The sequence below is a fragment of the Sus scrofa genome, chromosome 12 (genome assembly GCF_054392235.1).
Source record: "Sus scrofa isolate SSC_HxYL_T2T_F1_AM1 chromosome 12, Sscrofa_HxYL_maternal_Yorkshire_Landrace_v2.0, whole genome shotgun sequence".
NCBI classification, from domain to species: domain Eukaryota; kingdom Metazoa; phylum Chordata; class Mammalia; order Artiodactyla; family Suidae; genus Sus; species Sus scrofa.
In genome coordinates, this window is record NC_139394.1 from 44838706 (window position 1) to 44860282 (window position 21577).

Genomic DNA, 21577 nt, shown 5'->3' on the forward strand with positions numbered 1-21577 from the left:
CTGGAATGCACCTTCCGTGAGGGCAGGGCCCTATCTTTTTCTCCATCCGGTATCCCTGGTAACCACGGGAAAACGGGCACACAAAGCCCTCTGTAAACACGTGTTGAGCAAAGGACTCTATGTGTGTTTATTTAGGGTTCATTCAACTGAAATGGGATCATACTATAGAGATTTTTCCTTTCAACTTGTTTTTTTCACTGAGCTGTGTGACAGGCCCATTTTCTACCTTCAGCAGTCGCCTGATGGCTCCTGGGTCTGTCAGTCACCGCTCTGAGGGTTTCTGGAGGGCAGGGCCCTCCTGCAGAAAGGGGAGGGCCTGCCCTTTGCTTCTGACAAGCCGGCTTCCCTTCCTGCCACACACTGGCTCTGTGGCCCCAGGCAAGCTCCCTGGGAGCCGGTGGTGCCTCAGCCGGGATAGAAAGGCTTCCACTTTCCAGTGGCAGAGCTAGTGATGGTGTGTGTTCAAGGCCAAGCCTAGCCTCTTGGGTGGGATACATGCTCCACAGACAGGGGGTTAACTGGGGCTGCGGCTCTAGCCCCTGGCTGCAAATGCCCAGGGGACCCTGCCCCATGGTCCCTGAAGCTCTGGCTTAGGGCTTAGAGCTGCAGCAGCTTCCAGCCTCCCTCCTCTGTCCCCTGTAGGGTGACAGGTGGGAAGGGGACCTGAGGGCCCAGGTGGGAGAGGGGAGCCCACCCCAGTAGGGACCAGACAGCCCTGAGCATCCGCCTGGCCCACTCTACAGCACCTGCCCCTATTCTGGGAAAGAAAAGAGCAAAATAAACCTTGCTGTCATTAAGCAATTAAGCGGAAATCAAATAATCCCAAGGACAGAAAAGCCAATTAATAAAGGAGCAACAAAAACTAATAGAACCACAGGGGCTGCGTGAAATACCACGCAAACACAAACAGGGCCAGGCCTCTGGAGGCTGTGGGGAGAGGGCTGGGCTCTGGGTGGTGGTGTCTGAGCGCAGAGGAGGCCCCACAGGCCCTGGGCCCCAGACTGAAGATGCTCCACCATGGGGGACACACAACCCGGTTGAGGGTGCTCCCTAACGCACTGAAGAGATAGCCTCAGGCCGGGAGTTTAGGCATTTCTTGGATTAAGCCACTATTATGTGTGAGCCCCTTGCTTTTTTTTTTTTTTTTTTTTGGTTGTTGTTGTTTAGCCCTGTGGATCCTGGGCCATGGATTGAACCTGCCCCACTGCAGTGATCCGAGCTACAGCAGTGACAATGCTAGATCCTTAACCTGATGAGCCACAAGGGAGCTCCTGTGCTAGGTGTTTCAACACAGCCTTGATTCCTGAAGTTATTACTCTCAACTTCTCAGTTGATATAAACCCCAAAGTGCCCCCCATGGCCCATCAGGTCCCACTCATTATCACCCCCTTTGCCTCCCCAAGGCCCCCACCTACAGCTTGCTTCCTTTGACCACCCTGGCCTCCCTGCCACTCCTCAAGCATGCCGGACACACTCCTGCCTCAGGGCCTTTCCACATACTGTTCTCACTTGCCTGGAACATCCTTCCCCTCTATATTCATTCACAGGCCTTGATCCATCCACTCACTTCATTCGGCTCAACAGTCACTTCTTCAGAGAGGCTTTTCTTGACTGCTTTTCCTAAAATCACCTTCCCCCCACCACTCCTTATACCCTTCCTCTGCTTCGTTTCTTCCATAACAGTTCTTCCCACCACCTGACTTTCAGTGTGTTGATTTGATTCTTCTCCATCTCCCTCCCCTTAGGAAGTCAAGTCCATGAGAAGTCTTTGCTTTATCCCCTGTCCTTAGACTCCATGTATGCAAGGTATTCCAGGCACAGTTCTTGAATGAACGAGACAGCTGAAGCTCAGAGAGGTTAAGTCACTTACCTAAGGTCGCCCCAGCATCGAGGGGCAGAACAGTTTGTGGGCTGAGACCTCTTTACTCTTCAGCCCACACGCTTTTGCCCTCAGCACGCTGCATCCACAGAACTTCTGTGGCTGTTGGCGTAATCTGTTAGGCCGACAGTGGCCTCTCAGAGATGTCCACAGCCTGATCCCCAGGACCTGTGAATATGTTAGGCTGCATGGCAAAGGGGAATTAAGGTTGCAGATGGAATTCAGGTGGTTAGTCAGCTGCCCTGGCAATAAGCAGAGTAGCTCATATTATCCAGGTGGGCCCCCAATCATTGCAGGGGTCCTTTACATATGGACGGAGGCAGAAGAGGCAGAGAGGCTGTAATGGCAAAAACAAGACTGGATTGATGCCGTCTGAGGGTCCCCTTAGTGGCTTTGAAGGTGGAGGGGCCAGGGGCCAAGGAGTGTGGGTGGCCTCTAGATGCTGGAAGAGATGAGGCAACAGATTCTCTTCTAGAGCTTCCAGATGGAGCACAGCCCTGCCGACACCTGCTGGCCCAGTCTTGTTTTCAGATGGCTGGTATCAGGGAAACTTTGTGTCTAAAGGCTGAGGGCACGAAAAAGCATGATGGACTCAGACTAGAGACAAAGAACTTTCTAAACCAGTAGAAATATCAGTGCCAAGGTTTCATCTCCCTCAGGCTTCTGTTAAGAGTAAGATGCCCTCCATGTGTGGGTGGGCTGGCTCAGAGCAGGGCAGTGGCTGTGGCCTGGTCCCCTCAGCCCCAGGCCATGGCCATGAGCCGGCTCTGAGCCAGGAAGTGAGGAACATGACGGGGAGTGGGGTGAAGAGCCAGGGACAGCTCCAGACAGGCAGCCTCAGCTGGTTCCCAGGCCCAGAGGGAAGGAGGCAGGCAGGAGACTAGCGGGCACACTCTCCCTTGTAATTACCCCTCAGCCTAATTGGTCTTCCAGCCTCCCTGTCCTGTTGTTAGGAAGAGGCCTTTGTTTGCTGTCTGTCTGTTTACCAAGCAAATGGTTTTTAAAAGCTTTCATAGACACAGAGAACCCATTTAGGAGGCTCGGTGGATAAAATTATTTATAGAGATTAATGGTTATCGTTCTCATGCCTTTAGGAAATCAGAAGCCGTTTGGGTGGCGGGGCTGGCGGGGCTGGGCTGCCTCTGCTGGGCTGCACCTTCTCCCGCCACCCTCCCTCCTCTTCCTCATTTCTGGACAGTCCCCTTGCTTCTGACCTTTCTCTGCTTCTGTCTTTTCTGCATCCTGTCTCTTTTTCTGTTAAATTCCCCTTTCGTAGCTCTGTCTCTCCCCCACCTTCCCTTCCTCCTCTCTTTTTCTCTAGCTATTAGATTCCCTGTTTTTTCACAGCCTGTCTTCCTCGAGGTCTCTGTTTGGATTGGTAGGTGTATCTCCATCTCTCTCTGTGTTCTCCGTCTTGGTGAATCTCTGGCTCTCTGTTTTGTTTTGTTTTTTTTTCCTCTGCTTCTGTCTCTGTGAGTCTCCATCTCAATCTGTGTCTGTCTCCCTCTCTCTCCTCCGTCTCTCTCTCTCTCTGTCATTAATCTCTCCCATCTCTTGGAGTTCCCACTGTGGCTCATCAAGTTAAGAAAACAACTAGTATCCATGAAGATGCAGGTTCAATCCCTGGCCTTGCTCAGTGGGTTAAGGGTCAGGTGTTGCTGTGAGCTGTGGTGTAGGTCACAGATGTGGCTCAGATCTGGTGTTGCTATGCCTGTGCCGCAGGCCAGCAGCTGCAGCTCTGTTTTGACTCCTAGCCTGGGAACTTCCATATGCTGCAGGTGTGGTCATAAAAACAAACAAAAAACAACAAACAAAAATAACCCCCAAAAAACAGCCCAAACCTCTCCATCTCTTGGTCTCTGTGCCTGTCTTTTTCCCTCTCCTTCCACCTCTCCCGCTGTATCCTGTGCTCTTTGTTCAGACAACCACATCAGGCCCCAGGCATCGATTGGTGGGCAGCTCTTCTCCATAAGAACCATTCAAACGTGTCTCCTGCCCCAGTCAAGGGCATCCAAGAGGCTGGTGGGGTGGGTTCCTGAGTGTGCCAGGCCCCCGCTGCCTCCCTGAGGGCGGGTCCTCTCATGGCTCAATTTGTGTGGGGCCTTGAGGGTGGTACCCTCTGCTTCTCCCACAGAGACCAGGCCCTGAGTGGAAGTGTCTGCTGCCAAGGTTACCAAGGGATGGAGAGGAGCAGAGAGAGATGGGCCTGGCTCTCTTGTCATTGGGCTGAGACTGGGAGACAGAGGGTAGGTCTGGGGGTTGGGGTGGGGGGAGGAGAGGGTGTAAGTGGCTCCCAAAGGTCAAGGGTTCCAGGAGAGACTCTTGGGAACTGGGTGGAACTTTGAAGTTCCTCTGAGATCAGGGCCACTGAAGCCCTCCCCAAATAGGTCTCTCCCTGCTGCCCTCCCTCCAGTTTCTTTTTTTTTTTTTTTTTTGTCTTTTTCCCATTTCTTGGGCTGCTCCCGCGGCATATGGAGGTTCCCAGGCTAGGGGTCTAATCAGAGTTATAGCCACTGGCCTACACCAGAGCCACAGCAACGCAGGATCCGAGCTGTGTCTGCGACCTACACCACAGCTCACGGCAACGCTGGATCCTTAACCCACTGAGCAAGGGCAGGGATCGAACCCGCAACCTCATGGTTCCTAGTCGGATTCGCCAACCACTGCACCACGACGGGAACTCCCCCTCCAGTTTCTGATATAGACCTTCAGGGAGAGGAAGCTCCCTGCCTGCGGTTCCCCTGGGGTCTGCTGTCTGACGGCTGCACGGAGCCCCAGCCAGCTGGGGTATCTGTGTGACAAAGGCCTGGAAGTGGAGAGGCACCAACCCTCCAACTCTGGGAGTGCCTGAGCTGATGGGGCAGACGTGGACCCCCACATGCGCAGGAGCAGGAGTGTGTGTTGTCTTCGGAGTGTGGAGACAGGCAGACTGGCGCCGGCCCTGATTAGCATGTGACTAGCCATGTGCCCCCTGGCTAGTCATTTCCTCCCTTGGAGGCTGGCTTCTTCCTCTGAGAATGGGACTAGCGATAACACACCTACATCCCAGGATTGATGGCAATATGATGTGGTGCTTGAGAGCCCAGGGCTCAAAACCCCTGTGTCCTAATTCATATTCCGCCTACTTCTTTGCTGTATAGTCTTGTGTCATGTACCCGACCTCTCTGAGCCAGTTTCTTTCTCTGTAAAATGATGATTAAAAACAGTCCCTTAAAGCACAGAGTGGAGTTCCCTTCATGGCTCAGAGGTTAACGAACCTAATTAGGATCCATGAGGATGCGGGTTCGATCCCTGACCTCGCTCAGTGGGTTAAGGATCTGGCATTGCCGTGAGCTGGGATGTAGGGTGCAGACACAGCTCAGATCCTGTGTTGCTGTGGCTGTGGCATGGGCCAGCAGCTCTAGCTCTGATTCGACCCCTAGCCTGGGAACTCCCTTTTAAACAAACAAATGAACAAACAACAACAACAAAAATCCACCAGAGTAGTTGTGAGAATGATTAGATGAAGTCTTGCATACCTGGTGCTAAGCTTGCACAAGTGATGGAACCTTCTCTCTGCCTCAGTTTCCTCCTCTGTAAAGTGGGGATCATAACAGCACTCACCTCCAGTGGTAACTGCAAGGGCTAAGGGTAACAGCACATGTAAAGCACTGCCCATGCTGAGTAAGCACCACGTGAGGGTCCTCTGTTGTAATTAACACAAGGCTTAGCCCCGTGATAGGACGTGATCTCATCTAAGTCCCACCCCCATGGACTCTGACCCGCCTCCTCTTACTCTCCTCCTTGAGCCTGGTCAGGTCCATCATGACTGGAAGGAGACAGTGCAGGCGGGGAGGTGGGGCGGTCATCTCTCCCCAGAAGATGTGGTTCCATCCTTCTGTTCATTGGTCCATCCATCTCTGGGCTTGCCATCGGAGCCTCCAAAAGCTCTCTAATGAGCCTCCGTGGGGACGTTCAGATCACTGGCAGCTCCTGCAGGCTGGTGCCCACAAAGGGAGCTGGGGGTGGGGTGGGGGAGCATCCAGAGTGCTGGTGGAGGTGGAGGGGTCTCTGCCGCCACACTCCCAGGAGCAGCCTGATGCCTACCCGGACATGTATTATGCCAAGGTAGACACGGCAAACTGGGCACAGGACATCCGGGATTTTGGTGGCCAAACCTTTGTAGGCAGCATGATCCTTCTGCTTCATCAGCTCATTAAACGGTCCTGTCCCTTTTCCTTCCTTGGGAATTAATGAGGGGAATTCAAATTGGGGTGGATGGGGTCCCCGGTTCTTGCTTTCTGCCTTTGTACTTGAACTTACATTTAGAGACATTTTCAATCTCCTTATCATCTGGATTTCAATTTGCCAGTTTATAGGATGGAAATAACAATGCTGACCCCACTTAGCCTTTTATGGGGGAGGATTAATAGTTAATAGCAGCAATGATAGCAGCCGGCATTTGTTCAGAGCTTACTGTGTGCTGGGCCCTGTGCTGGGACTGCTCAGCATAGTCCTAGCTCATGCTCACAGCCTCACGAGGTAGGACCCAGTGTCCTGTCCTCCGCGAGGGAAAAAGGACAGGAGAAGCTCTGGCACAAGGCCACTCAGAGAGTCACACATGTGTGATGAGCTGCCTGCTGCTGTCCTCACTGACCCACACCAGGGGCTCCAAACACCAAACACCAGGAGGCTTTGAGCGGGGCTGTTGGGGCGGGGGGGCAAGGAGGAGGGGAAGGTGCCGATTTCCTGCCTGGAGGAGGCTCCATGGTAAGGAAGTCTTCTTGGGGCGTGGAGTGGCCGATGAGGCAGGTCAGCTGCCCAGGCATCGGGGAGCCCTGTGTCTCATAGGAGGATTTGGGGGCCAGGCTTGCTAGGCTGGTTGAGGGTGGGAACAGAGGGCCTCTTCCTTAAGGCCCCATCTGAAGCTGGGGGATCCCTCCTGGTTGGCTTTCCTCTTAGAGCACCTAGCACATAGTAGGTGCTCACTGGATATTGCTTGAATGGCTGGCTGACTGAGGAACCCAACTAAAGGTCCTGAGCAGAGCAGCTGTTGAGAAGAATCACTAGGACGCCCCCTTCCCACCCCCCACGCCCCCCACGTCCCCACCCCCCGCTAGCCAGGAGCAGCAGTACTGGAGTGGGTCAGATATTTGGGGCACATTCTTGCCACCCAGGGCACCCTGCCCCAACCCCCACCATCCTAGGTTGCAGATGCAAAGCTGCTCGCTGGAGTATTAAAGGGTAATTTACTTTCAAAAGGTACCATCATGACTCTCATACCGAAATATAACGAACATGTGTCAGTGATTGTATTTAACTCATTAATTAGTGAGGGACCCCAAGAGATGCTGCAACCCGTTCAAAGGAGAATTCCAAGTACCTCATGTATGTGGTCCAAGAAGGCGTCCTGAAATGAATGTACAAATAGATGCAAAATCTAGCAAATCTCGTCTGTGTCCACAGAACAACAATCAATGGCATTTCTCTGAAAACAATTTGCATTTCTATGGGCAAGAATTATTTGCATTATTACCAGTTGGGATGTGAAGGACTGCAGGGCAAGGGTCTAGGGAAAGAGCTCAAAAAAGGGGCCCCCATTTGCATGTTTGCGGGGGCAGCCTCCCCAGGGCTTGGCTGGCTGGTCCAGCCCAGTGACAGGACATCACCTGCAGGGGCTGTGTGCTGTGCACCTGCCTACAACCCAGCAGCGGGCCAAATGCAACTGCCGACCTGAGACCTGCTTTTGCCTGTGGCTGAGCAGTTTGTGGCCCTAGCACTCTATGTAGAATAGTAAACGATCCTGCAACGGCACCCCTGGCTGAGGAAGTGCCATCTGCATTACAGGGCAAAACACACTTGAGGGGATGTGGGCAGCAGATGGAAGGCACCAGGGAGAGGAGGAGCCCCGGTGGTGACAGCAGGTTGGGAGTCTCCTTAGCAGGGGGCTGGGGGTGGGGAGAGAAGGAAGGGAAGGTTTTCGGGGACTAAGGGAAAAGAGGAGGGAAAGGGAGAAAGGAGGGAGAGAAACAGAGAGGTTGATGGACATGGGAGCAAGAGTCCCAGCCTGGAAACCTGGGGCTGGGGTCGCACACTCAGCCCTGGCTGCCTGGCCTTGGGAGTGGAGCCCTTCTGGGCCTCAGCCTGTCACTGGTAAAGGCTGGGTGAGGGGAGTGACACAAGAGGACCTGCAGGGCCCCAATTCTGACTTCTCTTGGGTCTGGCCAGCCCTAAGAGCTTGGTGTTCCCCCGACCTGTCATGCACTTCCATGCCTCTGTGCCTTTGTCCATGCTGTTCCCTTTGCTTGGAATGCCTTTCCTTCTTTGCCTGCCTGGCAAAGTCCTATTTATCAACCAAGGCCCATCGCTGTTGAACATCTCCTCCTTTTGCATTTGAGATGCTCCCAGCCATAGTGGATGGCTCCTGGTCACTCAGCCTCATCGTTATAGCGTAGTAGGCAGAGAGCAAGAGACGCTAAGTCACACAGGCAGGTCTACCCTCTGGCTCTGCCACCTCTCAGCAGAGCAAGGATAGCTTCTCTGAGCCTCAGTGTTCAAATCTCTAAGATGGCAATGGGCCCATCTCATGCATTAATGGTACCCACTTCACAGTGCTCTGATGTGCCTGGGGGATAATGCTTGTAAATCCCTCAGCCCTCCTCCTGGAACCTGGAATGCGCTCAATAAACGTGAGTGATTGCTATGCCCCTGTAAGATGGCACATCATCCTTGGATCACTGGGGGCAGTTCTGTCCATACACCACGTTGAATGGGCCTGTGACTCACTTCCTTGTGTGTCCCTGTGACTAGTGCAGTGCTGGGAACTGAGCCGGCTTGTGCTGAATCCCTACTGGATGTAATGACTCTGGAAAAAAGATGACAGACATGGAGGCGGCAGGGAAGGAGATAGGAGAAGGAGAGACGGAGCCGGGCCAGGTGTGGAGGTCTGAGCTGCCAAACAGAGCTGCCAGGGACGGCGATAATTAGCTTGGGAGGGAGGGGAAGGGCTCAGCCAAGGCTGGTTGTGGCAGGAGAGCTGGCAACTGGTTGGGGACTTATCTCTGAGGACAAGAGTCCCCTGGACTTCCTCCAGGGACAGGAACTCCCCCTGGACATTGCTGAGGATGGCTGGAGGTGAGATTCAAGCCTCGGCTTTCTCTAAGGGGTAAAAAAGAAATGTATGGTTCATCCCAGGCAGCTGCTGCTGGGAGATGCCCCTTCCCTTCCCTCTGAGATGGGGATGTGTGTGAGGAGGGGAGGGAGCCCTCTACTTGTCCTGTCCTAGCACTGCCTTGCAGAACTGAGGCACAGAGAAGGGCAGCAGCTTGGAGAAGGTCACACAGCAAGTGGATCCATGTGTCTAATGCCTCCTCCTCCATGGTCTCATTTCACGATCACAGGGCTTATTCTTTCCCCTTTATAGATGAGACAGTGGGCACGGAGAAGGGAAAATGCGCAAGCCTGGGTCAGAGAGTAAGTCTGCCAGGAAGCGTACTGGTGCTGAGATACCGACCTCTGCCCTGCCTTCTCTGTCTGGGGTAGGGGCTGCCCCTGTGCCTGCGCTGGGGCTTTGTTCAAGGATAGCTCATAGGCGAGTTTGGGAGCCCAGAGCCTGGTGATGAGATGGACAGGGGCTTCACTCTTGGGCTTTAGGCAGGAGCACCTCAGCTCGTGATGGCTGGCTTGGCAAGGTCCGTGGCTCCCAGGCTGCTCTGGACATGGAGGGGCCAGGGGCTGCCAGGTGTGTTGGCAGTGTGGCAGCCACACTCTGGGAATGAGGAGAAGACGGAAGTTGGGAAGCAGTGGTGGGCGGTGCTCCAGGAGCCTGGGTCTGCTCCTGGCACCACACAGGGTCCACCTGGCGGCTGGCTCCAACCTGGATGCTGCTGAGAGAAGCGGCCTCTTCCCTACCCTTAGCCACATGCCAGATGGGAACCAATCCACTGAATCGCTCTGTGGACCAGAGAACCCAGGAGCCCTGAGCCTGTCTCCCTCACTCCCCATTCCAGCTGCCTATGTGCTCTGCCCGGCCTCGTGCAGAGGCTAGGAGGCCAGAAGAGGGTGGTCAACTCTGCTTTCAAGAGGGTCCTGAGCCTCCAAGCAAAGGTGGGAGGTGTGGGGTATGCGGGGGTGGACATTTACTCAGGGCCTGTCTGTGCCATAGACATAATTAATCCTCACAAAAACTCAACAACGTAACGATCACTGTTCCCATTGTACAGACCGAAAAACTGAGGCTCAGAGATAGTACTTTACCGGGGCAATATTTAGAGCTTCTAGGCGGTGGAACCAGGTCTCAAAGGCAGGGCTCAAGGGCATCACTCTTCCTCCACCTCTGCCCCCACCCCACACGGGATAACGCTCACTGATGGGAGGGACAGAGGCGGAGACAAGTGCCCCCCCTTCCCCCGACACATGATACTTGCAGTTACAGGAGTGCAAGGAAGGGGCCCTGGACACTCAGGAAAAGGGGCCAAACATCCATATGGGAGACACCAGGGAAGCATTCCCAAAAGGGAGATGTTTGGAACCCATCTTAGTGAATGAGTTGAGGCTTCTGCAGGTGGAAGAAAGAGCCAGAAGGGCTTCTCTGTTAGAGGGGCAATAGGAACAAAGGCTTGAATGTAGGTCTAGAAGGTTTGGGCTGGATTCTGCAGGCTTTCTCCTTTGCTGCTGTGACTCTGATTAGCTCTTACCAATAATAAGCTCCATGAAGGCAGAAGGGGCATTTTTCTTTTTCTTTCTTTTCTTTTTTAGGACTGTACCAAGGCCTATGAAGTTTCCCAGGCTAGGGGTCAAATCAGAGCTGTAGCTGCTGGCCTACACCAGAGCCACAGCAATGCCAGATCCAAGCTGTGTCTGTGACCTACACCGCAGCTCATGACAACGCCAGATCCTTAACCCACTGAGGGAGGCCAGGGATTGAACCTGCTTCCTCATGGATCCTAGTCAGATTCACTTCCCCTGAGCCACGACACGAACTCCAAGGGGGCGTTTTTTAAGTTACACTTTCTCCATTCTAAGCTTAAGCCTTAGCACACTGTGGGCACACACCGCATGCTCCATAAGTGTTTGGCAGATGCATGAGCTGTGCCTGCTTTCTCTTGGCATCTCAGGAGCACTGTCTCTGCCCCTCCCTTCACTGGTCTGCACACCTTGAACTTTCCACCTTTGAACTTGCCTCCTGAGTGCAGGATTTCTCTGCTGGCCTTCAGACAGCTGCAGGATCCTTTAATGAGGAAACCCTGAGGCTGAGTCCCACCTGCCAGACCAGGCACCCGAGTCTTAGAAGGTAGAGGCTCTTCTGCAGCCCTGCTGTCTGTTCTCACGCCCTCCCCGGCCAACCTGGGCCTCCCATTCGCAGCGCCCAGGGCAAGAAGGCAAAGGAGACCCATATACCACAAAAAAAATGTTTTGTCTTCCTCCCTTGGCAAATATACCTTCATAACGACAAAACTGAAAAGAGTATGTAGCGCTCTGGTGGCAAATATTGCTTTATTTATTACCGTGTGTGTCCTGGGGTCCTATTGGTGGGGGGCTGATGTCTGGATGAGTAATAAAATTAAGACACATGAAAGACGCCAGACACCAAAGAGATAAGGCATGATTCTGATGATGTGAAGTTTGAGAACAGGCAAAATGAATCTCTGATGAGAGAAATCAGAAAATCAGTTGCCCCTGGGATTGGAAGGACTATAAAGAACCTGGGGTGAGCGGCTAATGAAGTTGTTTTATGTCTAGATTGGGGGTTGGGAGAACAGGGGTTTACACTGATCCCAACCCATCCAGCTGTATACTTAAAATGAGGGCATGTCACTGTAAGTAAATTAAACCTCCAGTACAAGCGTAAAAGACTTGATGACATCAGAATCATCAGAAAGTTAGAACAAATCAGTATTAAAATCACACAAAAAAAGATGTGCATAATGCTTAAATGATCACCTATTTACTCTGTTAACATTCATTTTTCTTGCCATTATGTCAGCAAAACCACAGATTTTATTGTTATAATCAGGATTTCCATATAATTTTGTGTTCTCTTGACAGTAATGATTTCAAGCAACCCTATTCGATAGAAATATGTGAGACACAAATATGAGTCACATAAAGAATTTTCTAGTAGGCCACTTTTTTTTTTCTTTTTTCTTTTTAGGGCTGCATCTGCAGCATGTGGAAGTTCCCAGGCTAGGGGTCGAACCGGAGCTGCAGCTGCCAGCCTATGCCACAGCCATAGCAATGCTGGATCCGAGCTGCATCTGTGACCTACACTGCAGTTTGCAGCAATGCCGGATTCTTAGCCCACTGTATGAGGCCAGGGATTGAACCTACACTCTCATGGATGCTAGTGGGTTCTTAACCTGCAGAGCCATGATGGAAGCTCCCTCTAGTAGCCTCAAAGCACGAAATACATATATCAAATATATTTTCATTAAACGTTTAAGTTCAAGTGATAATCTATATGGGAAAAGAATCTGAAAAAGAATGAATGGTGTATACGTATAAAACGGAATCAATTTGTTGCACAGCAGAAATGACCACGATATGTTAAGTCACCTATACTTCAATAAAATTTCAGACAATGAAAAAAAAGACAAGTTCAAGTGATAGTAAAAATCCTCATGGGCCTTATGTCGGGTTCTTAAACCGCTGAGCCACAGTGGGAACTCCTGTTTCCAGAAGTATTAAAAATAATCTACTAAAATTAAAAGGTATAATTCATATTATAATTAATGACTATAACATTTTAATCAAATTACTTAAACAAAGCTGAAATTTTATTGTAATATTTTGAAAAGATATTTAAGTGTTATTTAATATTTTTATTAAAAAAACTGTTCACAGCTCATGTTAGAAGTCCAATTTTTTGTTAATGTAATGAACCAGTATCATGTTTTTTACATCTAGCCCTACATGGATATCATACGATTACTCTGAATTGTTGAATGTAGCAACATGTTCCCCAGCTGCCCTGACAACCAGAGCAAAGACTACAAATAATAACTACAGATAATTGTGAGTACTTCCAGAACCATTAATTGGAACAGTCAGGCAGCTAGAAAAGGACACTCTGGCATTACTTGGAAATGATACTTTGTTTTTCAAGAATCTTTTGCATTCATGCTATCTAAGAGCAACGGCTTGAAAAGCTAATTAATTCATCTTCTTACCGAAGGGCTTCTGAGGCTCCTCCGTGCCCCATGGTCTCCATTCCATCCAGTGGAACCTGATGGTGGCAGCAGCAGACTCCAGAAACCAAACCATTCCGACTCTCTCGTCTTTTGTTCTGCAAACCTAGAGTTTGCTGTCCCCATGGCATTGAGGATTATGTTCTCTCATGCGTGGGGCCAAGGTAAGCAAGTGGTTGGGGCAGACTGAGAGAATGGTCCCCTTCCCTTCCTCCCTCAGCCAGTCCCTCCCCCATCCTTTGTAAGAACAGCCATGAAGGAATTTCCCACAATCCCCCACTTTCCTCTCCAGGAGCAGAACTGGCACTGAGCTCTTTCTTCGGGTCCCACGGTCCTGGAGCAAGGTGGTAAAGGCCAAGAGATCTTGGTAAGCTGGACACATTGTCTGCCTGGGGGCGCCCTGATTCGGATCCCAAGTATGCGTCAATGTGGCTGGAACTATAGAGTAAGTAGACGAAGAGTGTGGTGTGAGGGTGGGGGTGCCCACTGCTATTGTGGCCCTGGTCACAGTGGCATTTTGTTTTATTCTGCCCCTGTCACTCCTGCTGGTCAACCCCTTTGTGGCGACAGGTCCTGGGCACCTAGTGGTTCCACAATCAGGAGATGTGGTCTGCCATCTTGGCCTGTGCTCTATGCCAGGCAGAGGTCACAGTTGCAGAGATGAAGGCAAAAGATTCGTGCCCTCAAGTAGCTCACCTCCCTCCCTGGGAGAGGCAGAGAGGCTGGCAGCTAGAGCCCCCACTACGCCTCAAGGAAGCACTCACTCTGATGGTTCCAAGCAGGGACCATAATTCAGCTTGGAGGGGTTGGGAGTCTTCAGCAAAGAGGTGACAAATGGAGCCACTTGTTGAACGAAAGCGTGAACAAATGAGAACGAGAGCCTAATGCTGGGGCTGTGCACTTTAAAGATGTGGGAAGGGATTGCTTGTGAAGTTTCCAATGGGATTCATTTAAAATGTTCCTTGGCTGAAAGTGGGACAGGAGGAGAGGGCTGGAGGGAGGGGGCTGCTGAGAGCAGAAGGACCAAGGCCAAGGAGATGGAGCCCCCTGCCCCGGCACTCACCTGGCAATCCCTGCCTGGAGCCGGTGGCCCAGGAACTCATCAGTGCTGATGAGACAGAGAGATGAGCTGTCGCGGCTAGAGGACAAATCTCTTTTAATTTTGTTCTTCAGAGGAGAGGGTGGGCCAGCGTTGGAGCAAGAGCTGGCTCCCTGAGTAATGGCCATGCCTGCTCCACTAACACCCCAGGTGAGGGATGAGGGGGAAACGCCCCCTCCTCTTGCCTTTCCTGGGGCTTGCAGCCGGGGGATGGGGGTGCCGCTCTGCCTGGGCACACAGAAGCAGTGTGTCTCATAGAGGTGAAGCCGGTGAGGTCCTTAGAGCCCATCTCACAAGGGTTTCTTACCATGGGGTTTTTGTGGGGAGTCTCTGGAACGCTCCTGAGGAGTCCGTCACCCCCCTGCACAGTGCGTGAAATTTCACGTCCGGAGAAGTGCGGGGGGTGGTTCATAGTCATCGTCAGCTTCTCTACAGGGTCCGCACCCCCAACCCGAGTGAAGATCTCCCGGATTCTGCCCTCTTGCTGAACAGATGTGGAGCGGAAGGGGGCGCAGTCGAGGTCACGTGGCAGGTCGGTGGATCCCGGGGGCTCAGCTGGGTTGTCACCTCGCCACCATCTCTATGGTGCAGTGCTTGGCTAAAGAGGGGGCACTGAATGAGAGAACCCAGTCTCCTGGCCCTTCCCGTGTGTTTTTTCTCCTGGTGAACCGTGGGGCAGAAGAGTTGGGAGATGAGAGGTGGGGTGAGACCAGGGGAGTTAGGAGAGCCTGATAAGTGTCACTGCATGGATGAGCTGCCCTCCTTACTTCCCCAGGGGGTCCTCACACGGGGGAGGTGACAAGGAGCTCAAGGAGGCAGACAGGAAGCACCTGCAAGGGCCCCTCACCTGGGGCAGCCTAAGCCTTAGCCCTGCAACACCACCTGCCCCACAGCCCCGCCGCTGCCCACCACAAAGGATGCTGGCGTGGAGTGGGGAGGGCAGCCTGGTTTTAGGGGCAGCACGACGATCAGGTAGTGATCAGAGGTGATTCTGAAGCCAGAGGCTGCAGTGGGGAGAGCTAGGCAGAGAGGCTGGGGAGGACGGTATCCTCACAGTCCTGGTCAAAATGAGGGTGCGGGAAAGCAGAAAGAGCACCGGAGTGGGCCCTGTCCCTGTTGGTGGCAAAGGAGCCAGCGGGGGCCTCACACTGGGGCTGAGAACGTCAAACGTGTAGAAAAGAATTGCTTCTGAAGGTTCAGAATTAAATCTAGCCCTAGTCCCTGCTTTGACTCCCTGTCACTCTGGGCAAGACTTGTGTTTGTGTTGGTCTCAGTTCTCCCACCTGTTAAATGGAGTAGAACATTTGGAACCCACCTGTGAAATGGACTAAGCACAGCAGCAGCCCTTCTTAGCAAGTGAGGTCCAGAGATGATGGGGGCGGTGGGGCTGAAAGCACTTTAGTGCTGAGAACAGACGTAGGGATTGTTGACAAGGACTCAAGAAAGGTGGTGTAGGAAGAAGCGGTGGAGTGGACAGAGGAAAGGATGGGGTCACTGGGAGAAGGAAGAGTCAAACCCCCCTGCAAGGGTCTAGGTGTTTTCCTGGAAGCATGATAAACTCGACGAGAGCATTTGACAGATGCTGAGGTGGCCTCTGACCTGGGAGGGAAGTGGTGAACGTTGGCTTTGTGAACCTTCTGACCCAATCCTTGCCCTGGAATGCACGTAACTCACTACGGGGGAAGCTGGGAGGAGCAAGGCTCAGAAACGATATGGCTGTTGGGGGGCAGAGGTGGGATACAAGTGATTCACTACCTAAAGCCTCCCTAAAATTACTGAGTGCTGGGATAAAGCCGGGAAGATCTGGGAAGGCCTCTCGGAGGAGGTGACTGGTGCCCTGGCCATGGGTACAATCCCCAGAGTGACACGGATTGTGCAACAGCCCAAGGCAGGTGACCGCACAGGAAAGGCAGGGCTTCGGGAATGTGGTGGGGGGCTGGCCATTTTCCCGTGGATCCGTCTCGGAGGTGAGAATAATTATGAAGTGGAATCATAGTCCACCTTACTTTCTAAGTTTTGGTTCTTAAAGGTGCGTGTGACTGCAACGAGGGTCCTGCCCAGCGGGCGGCCCCTGAGGGTCCTCCCAGCCGTGGGCACCCGAGGAAATGTATCTCAGCGCTTTCTCCTGTCCTCCTGGTCCCTACCTGCTGAGCTGGGCTCCGCTCCAGGCTGCCCTCCGTGAGGCTCGCCTGTTTACCACTTCACTGCAGAGCAGATGGATGACACGGAGGCCACATTTTTCTCCCCTCGCAGCAGGAAAATGAATCTCACCAAGTGTTGCCGACACCATCCTACCAGGTTCCGCATCCATCGTGGAACTGGGGCCGCCGCCAGAGCACAGGCCCATCCCTCAGCCCGGCTCTGAGCCCGTGGGAGAGAGTGCAGAGGAGACGAACATTCTGCATCCCTCCCTTCCTCGGGGCTGCTCCCCCCACCCAGATCCACCCACGCAATGGCCCCTGCAGCACCTGCCAGACTCGGTCTTGACAGCGCTTGGAAGCAGATCTTCCAAGACAGAGAGAAGACGAGGCTGTGATCAGGAAGAGAAGGCACTGGATTCAGACCTGATAAGCTGGCACATCCTGAAAGAATGAGGAAGGGCAGTGAAACACCTGAAGGTCAAGTCGGCCTGGGAGGGAGGCAGCTGGGAAGATGGGACAGTGGTTAGGAGACCCAGATTCAAAACTCCAGGATTTGGGAGAATCATTCCACTGCTCTGGGTCTATGTTTTCTTCCAAAGTTGGAAGGGATTCCTACCAGCGCTGGTGATCCGTCATGTGCTGGAGATTTAAAGACATGAAAGGAGTTCCCGTTGTGGCTCAGCAGGTAAAGAACCTGACTAGTATCCATGAGGATACAGGTTCGATCCCTGGCCTCGCTCAGTGGGTTAAGGATCTGGCATTGCCGTGAGCTGTGGGGTAAGTCGCAGATGCAGCTCGGATCCCACGTGGCTGTGGCTGTGGCTACGGTGCAGGACAGCAGCTGTCGCTCTGATTCGACCTCTACCCTGGGAATTTCCAGATGCCACAAGTGTGGCTCTAAAAAGAAAAAGAAGAAGGAAAAAAAGACATGATACTAATATTCCGTCATCTAATGAGCACTTACTGTATACCTTAGACTACGTGGAAAAGATCATTGATCTTCACATGAACCTTGGGAAGAGGCCAATTTCAGCCTTGCTTTGCAGATCGGATAACCGAGGCACTGATTTGAAGTTACTTGCAAAAAGTAACGGCCAAACCAAGATTCAAACACGTCCAGTTAATTCCCAAGTCCTTTCTTCCTACTAGATGATGTGACTATCCTAGAGACTCCTGGGGGCTTGGACCTTAGGGAATCTTCTAGAGGAATAAATAATCACAAAGAGGGACTTAAGAACCCTCATTTTGCCTGTTCTTGAATGTCGCATCATCAGAATCATGTATTATTTCTCTTGCATATAATCATGTATCATCTCTTTGGTTTCTTTTTTGTGCTTTTATTTTATTGCTCATGTAGACATCAGCTCTCACCAACAGGACACTGGGACATGCACAGTAATAAATAGATCTCTTTGGTCTTGGCCAACATAGCCCCGTCTGTCATTTGACCCAGGCTGGTGTGCCTGCAACCCTCTTATCCTGGTTCACCGTCTCATCACAGGGACTGGGACTCAGGCCTTAGAAGAGGAATGGAGGATGGAGTGGGGAGAGGTGGCCCCCAGCTCTGTCCTTGCCAGCCTGTGTGCACAGCCCACGGAAAGGCCCGTGTGAGATAAGCTCGCTGCTGCGAGCCTGGGCCCTGTCTCCACCCTGCTGATGCTCACCTCCACCTGGCGGGATGCTCACGGCCCACAGTGGCCCTTGGAGCCCTGCCCCAGGTTGAGAAGGGGGAGCAGGGCTCTGTGTGGCCTGGGAAGCCACTCCGTGGCTTGCCTTAGCCCAGGGCTTGCCTCTGTGAGGAGTCCCCAACCCCTCTAAGCATCCCTATACCCTGCGATGTCACCCGGACCAAGGAGCTCAACTTACTGCACCCCTCCTCTCCCAACACACACACACACACAGTTTAGTTCAGGCCGCCTCCTTTTAGAAGAATTCCAAGGAATATCAGTGAATATCTGTCTTGAAGGATGCTTTGAATGTAGGTATCATGATACCAGCTTAGATACAGGTCTCCTTTGACTTCAAGGAAGTGCTTGAACCCCTCCTGCCCCAGATGAGCAAAACATCAATATCTTTTTGAAAGGGAACTACCAGCCTCTGTTCACAACTGTTCAAGTGTCCCAGAGAGATGGCTCAGCCTGGGAGGGAAGCCTGGTGTTTAAACACCAAACCAAACAACAACAATTACAACCTGGAGTATCAGACACAGAAACAGATCAGGTCCTTATGTCACCTCGCTTTAGAAAATTATCTTTCCTTGGAAAAGGATCAAATAAGAGCTGACATTTATTAGGGCGAGCTGTGGGCCGGATATTTTCTGTTATTCGCATGCAGTAATTCATTTAATCCTCATAAGAATCTGATGAAGTAGGTGCTTATTAATCCTCCTATCGCAGGCCGGGAACTGCATCAGGGAGAAGGCGACTCCATTGCCTCCCATGCTAGGCCACCTTGGCTAGAGGGTGCCCCTCAAATCCCCCGGGGGGTGCTCTTTCCTCCCGGGGGGCGGGGCTCTCTCCATCTGCGGATATTTTAATAATCTCTCCAGGGTCTTCATCCCTTTCCTCCCGGAAGTCTCCTTGGCTTCCACACAAAGAACGTGGGACCAGGCTGCTTCCCCACCGCCCTGGAATGAGGGCTTCTGGCCCAGGTTCCACCTCACCAGGCACGATCCCAAAATAAATCATTTCATTAGAGTTAATATCATAGTCTCTTTAACTGCAGAGCATTTCCAAATAGAAGGCCCTTCAGTCTGCTTTAATGAACAGATAAGAATCTTTGTAATTAACGGAGTGATGGCTTGCATGTAAATGAGCATCCTTTTGAGCGCCGTGAGACTGTTTGGTTATTGTTTTAAGTGTGGGGTAAATAGGCTCCTGAACACTCCCTCCAACAAGCTCCTATACAAACAACCAGCCCAGAAGGTTCTTTACAGGATGGGCAGCTGCCTCTCTCTGCAGACACCCCACGGGTACCTCGGAGCCTAGAGTGCCACCTGTCTTTACTCCAGCCCCTCTCTGTTGGGTCCACCCATCCTCCACACAGCTCTGGACCTGGCCCCACCCCTGTGACCTCTGCCTTCCCTCCTGGCAGGGTAGAGGGGCTGCAAGGGCTCTGGTTATTACTTCCCTGGAGCTGTTGGCTCCAGCTGCCACCATGCATGTGTGGTGTGTGTGCCTATATGTGCATGCATGTGTGTGTACGTGTGTACATGTGTGCATGTCAGGAGTGTGTGTGTGTGACATGCCCCTTTGTGCACACCTGTGAGGTTGGATGTGAATGAGCAGGGGTGCGTTTGTGATGCATGCCCTGTGAGCATGTGGGGAGTGTGTACACGCGATGCCCCACCCACCAGAGCCCAGGTCCTCATCTTCTAACAAAGGCAGCACTTTAATGGCTGCATGCATCCGGTGCTTTGTGGCGTCTGTTCTTGGAGCGGGTTTTGCTGGGGTGGACAGTTACCCCGTGGCTGGGGCGCCTCTGGAAATTTCTTCGAGATGCTGCAGCTGCTGGAGCGTCCTTTCCTCCCCTCCCTCTCCTGGCTTCCCTCCCCCAGGGGATGTGGTCTCTGACCGGTGGACTACCCACAGTCCAGCTCCTCTCCCCGGGGCCCGCCCCTTCCCTTGATAGAGAGCCATCTCACGGGGGATCTGGCACCTGGAACGGAGCCCGGCGGGGGCGGGGAACAGGCAGCGGAAGGAGGACCCCGTGGGCAAGTGTGTGTGAGGGAGGAGGCCCTGCGACAGCCTCCTGGCTCCTGTCAATGCTGATGAATTGCATCTCATCGGGGAGTGGGGGGATCCACTCTTGCTTCTTGGAGGGGTGGACAGTGCGTGCCAAGGGGGTGGGAGGGAGATGAGAAGGAGCGGTGTGGGGGGGAGGCTTGCGAGACCTGTCCCTTGCCACCTCCCACCCTCTGCACCCCTCCCGCTCCCTCTTCCCTGACAGGTTTGGGGTGGCGGGAGGTGTCTTCAGGTGGAGCCCCTTTCGGGGCCAGGGCTGGGCTGCTGGCTTTGGTAGAATGTAGGAGCGCAGAGATCCACTCTCGGGCCACTGCTCACTTTTTCCTGGCTCCCAATCATCAGTCCTAACTTGCAGGACCCTTCCTGACAGGAGAAGCTACAGGAAGTAGCCCCTGAAGAGGTCATAGGAGGCCTGTTGGAACTTTTGTAGTGGAGGAGAAAGTCATTCTAGAAGGCTGGGAGGGAAAGGCACCTCCAGCCACATTGTGAGGCCCAAAGAGGGCTTGGGGGGTGGTGCTGCTGGGGTCGCACAGGAAGGCAAGCAGAGCTGGGGCTCGCTCCTTCTGGCCTCGCTCCTCTGGAGACCTCACAGCGGCCCTGGGTGGGGGTGCTAGCAGGTGCTGTAATCCTGTGTTCGAGTCCACTTAGCAGATGGGCTCATGGTTGGACTCCTGATCTGAGCACAGGGGTCTGTCCAGGGAGGGTCCTCGGATAGCATCTAGTCCAGACTCCTCGTCTCTGTGAGGGGTCACACTGTGAGTGTGTGTGTGTGGTGGGGGGGCACAGGGGACTGGAGGCCAAGCAGCTCTCTTGAGCAGCCCAGGGCTTCTCCAGGGTCGCTGGATGGAGGGTCACTTCCTCCCCCTTCCCCACACCCACCCCTCTCAGCCCCGGCCCGTGGGGTGCCATCCCCCACCCTCCAGGCCAAATCCATCCCATGCCCTCGCCCTCAGGTGTCTGTTTCTGACTCTCCCCAGCCATCTGGTAGACCTTCCTGCTGCCCCCAATTCCCAAGTGAGCATCGCCGCCCACAGGCCTGGTCCAGGTTGCCTTTCTGGATTAACTTCCCAGGGTCCACATTTACTCTAATTCTTCTGCTCTGTGGGCTGAGTGCATGCAAGATGACTGCACTTCTTAGCACCTGTTAGTGTGTTTTACTGAAGGCATGATGGGGTTTCTTCAGGTGTGTCAGTCTCCCTCCTCCGACTGGGAGCAGCTGTTCCTGTCCCTCTTCCATCAGACCGGGAGCTCCCCGTGGGCAGGGGATCAACAGCGTGAACTTTGAAGCTGTCTTAGCCTTGAGATGGGCTGTCTCTCTGACACACTCAGGTGCAGTTACCTTTCCCATGCCCCCATGTGCCTTCACGAGGGGCACCCCACCCACAACCTGGCAAATCCCAAACCCAAAGGAGCAGCTGCCAGGGGAAGCATCATCATTAAGGGGTGGCAGAGATGGCAAAGCTTGGAGAATCTGCTGAGCAGCACTGAGGCTGTTACCCCACCTCCCAGCCCCAGCATCTATCTCTCGAGGTGGGTGGAGGGTGGAAGGT

At 53.0% G+C, this 21577-nt stretch overlaps 1 protein-coding gene across 4 annotated transcripts in view; it reads left to right on the plus strand.

The window, feature by feature from the left end:
- Positions 1-17707, plus strand: part of CCT6B (chaperonin containing TCP1 subunit 6B) — a 277630-nt gene extending 259923 nt beyond the window's left edge. The window contains exons 17-20 of one of the 4 annotated variants that reach the window (XM_084985135.1): positions 12764-12871; positions 13032-13208; positions 13337-13489; positions 16173-17707. The gene's annotated coding sequence lies outside the window, so the exon portion shown is untranslated. Of the gene's footprint in view, positions 1-12763; positions 12872-13031; positions 13209-13336 lie in introns of all 4 variants that reach the window. The other 3 variants (XM_084985138.1, XM_084985137.1, XM_084985133.1) reach the window with 3 other exon arrangements.
- Positions 17708-21577: the final 3870 nt, after the last annotated feature.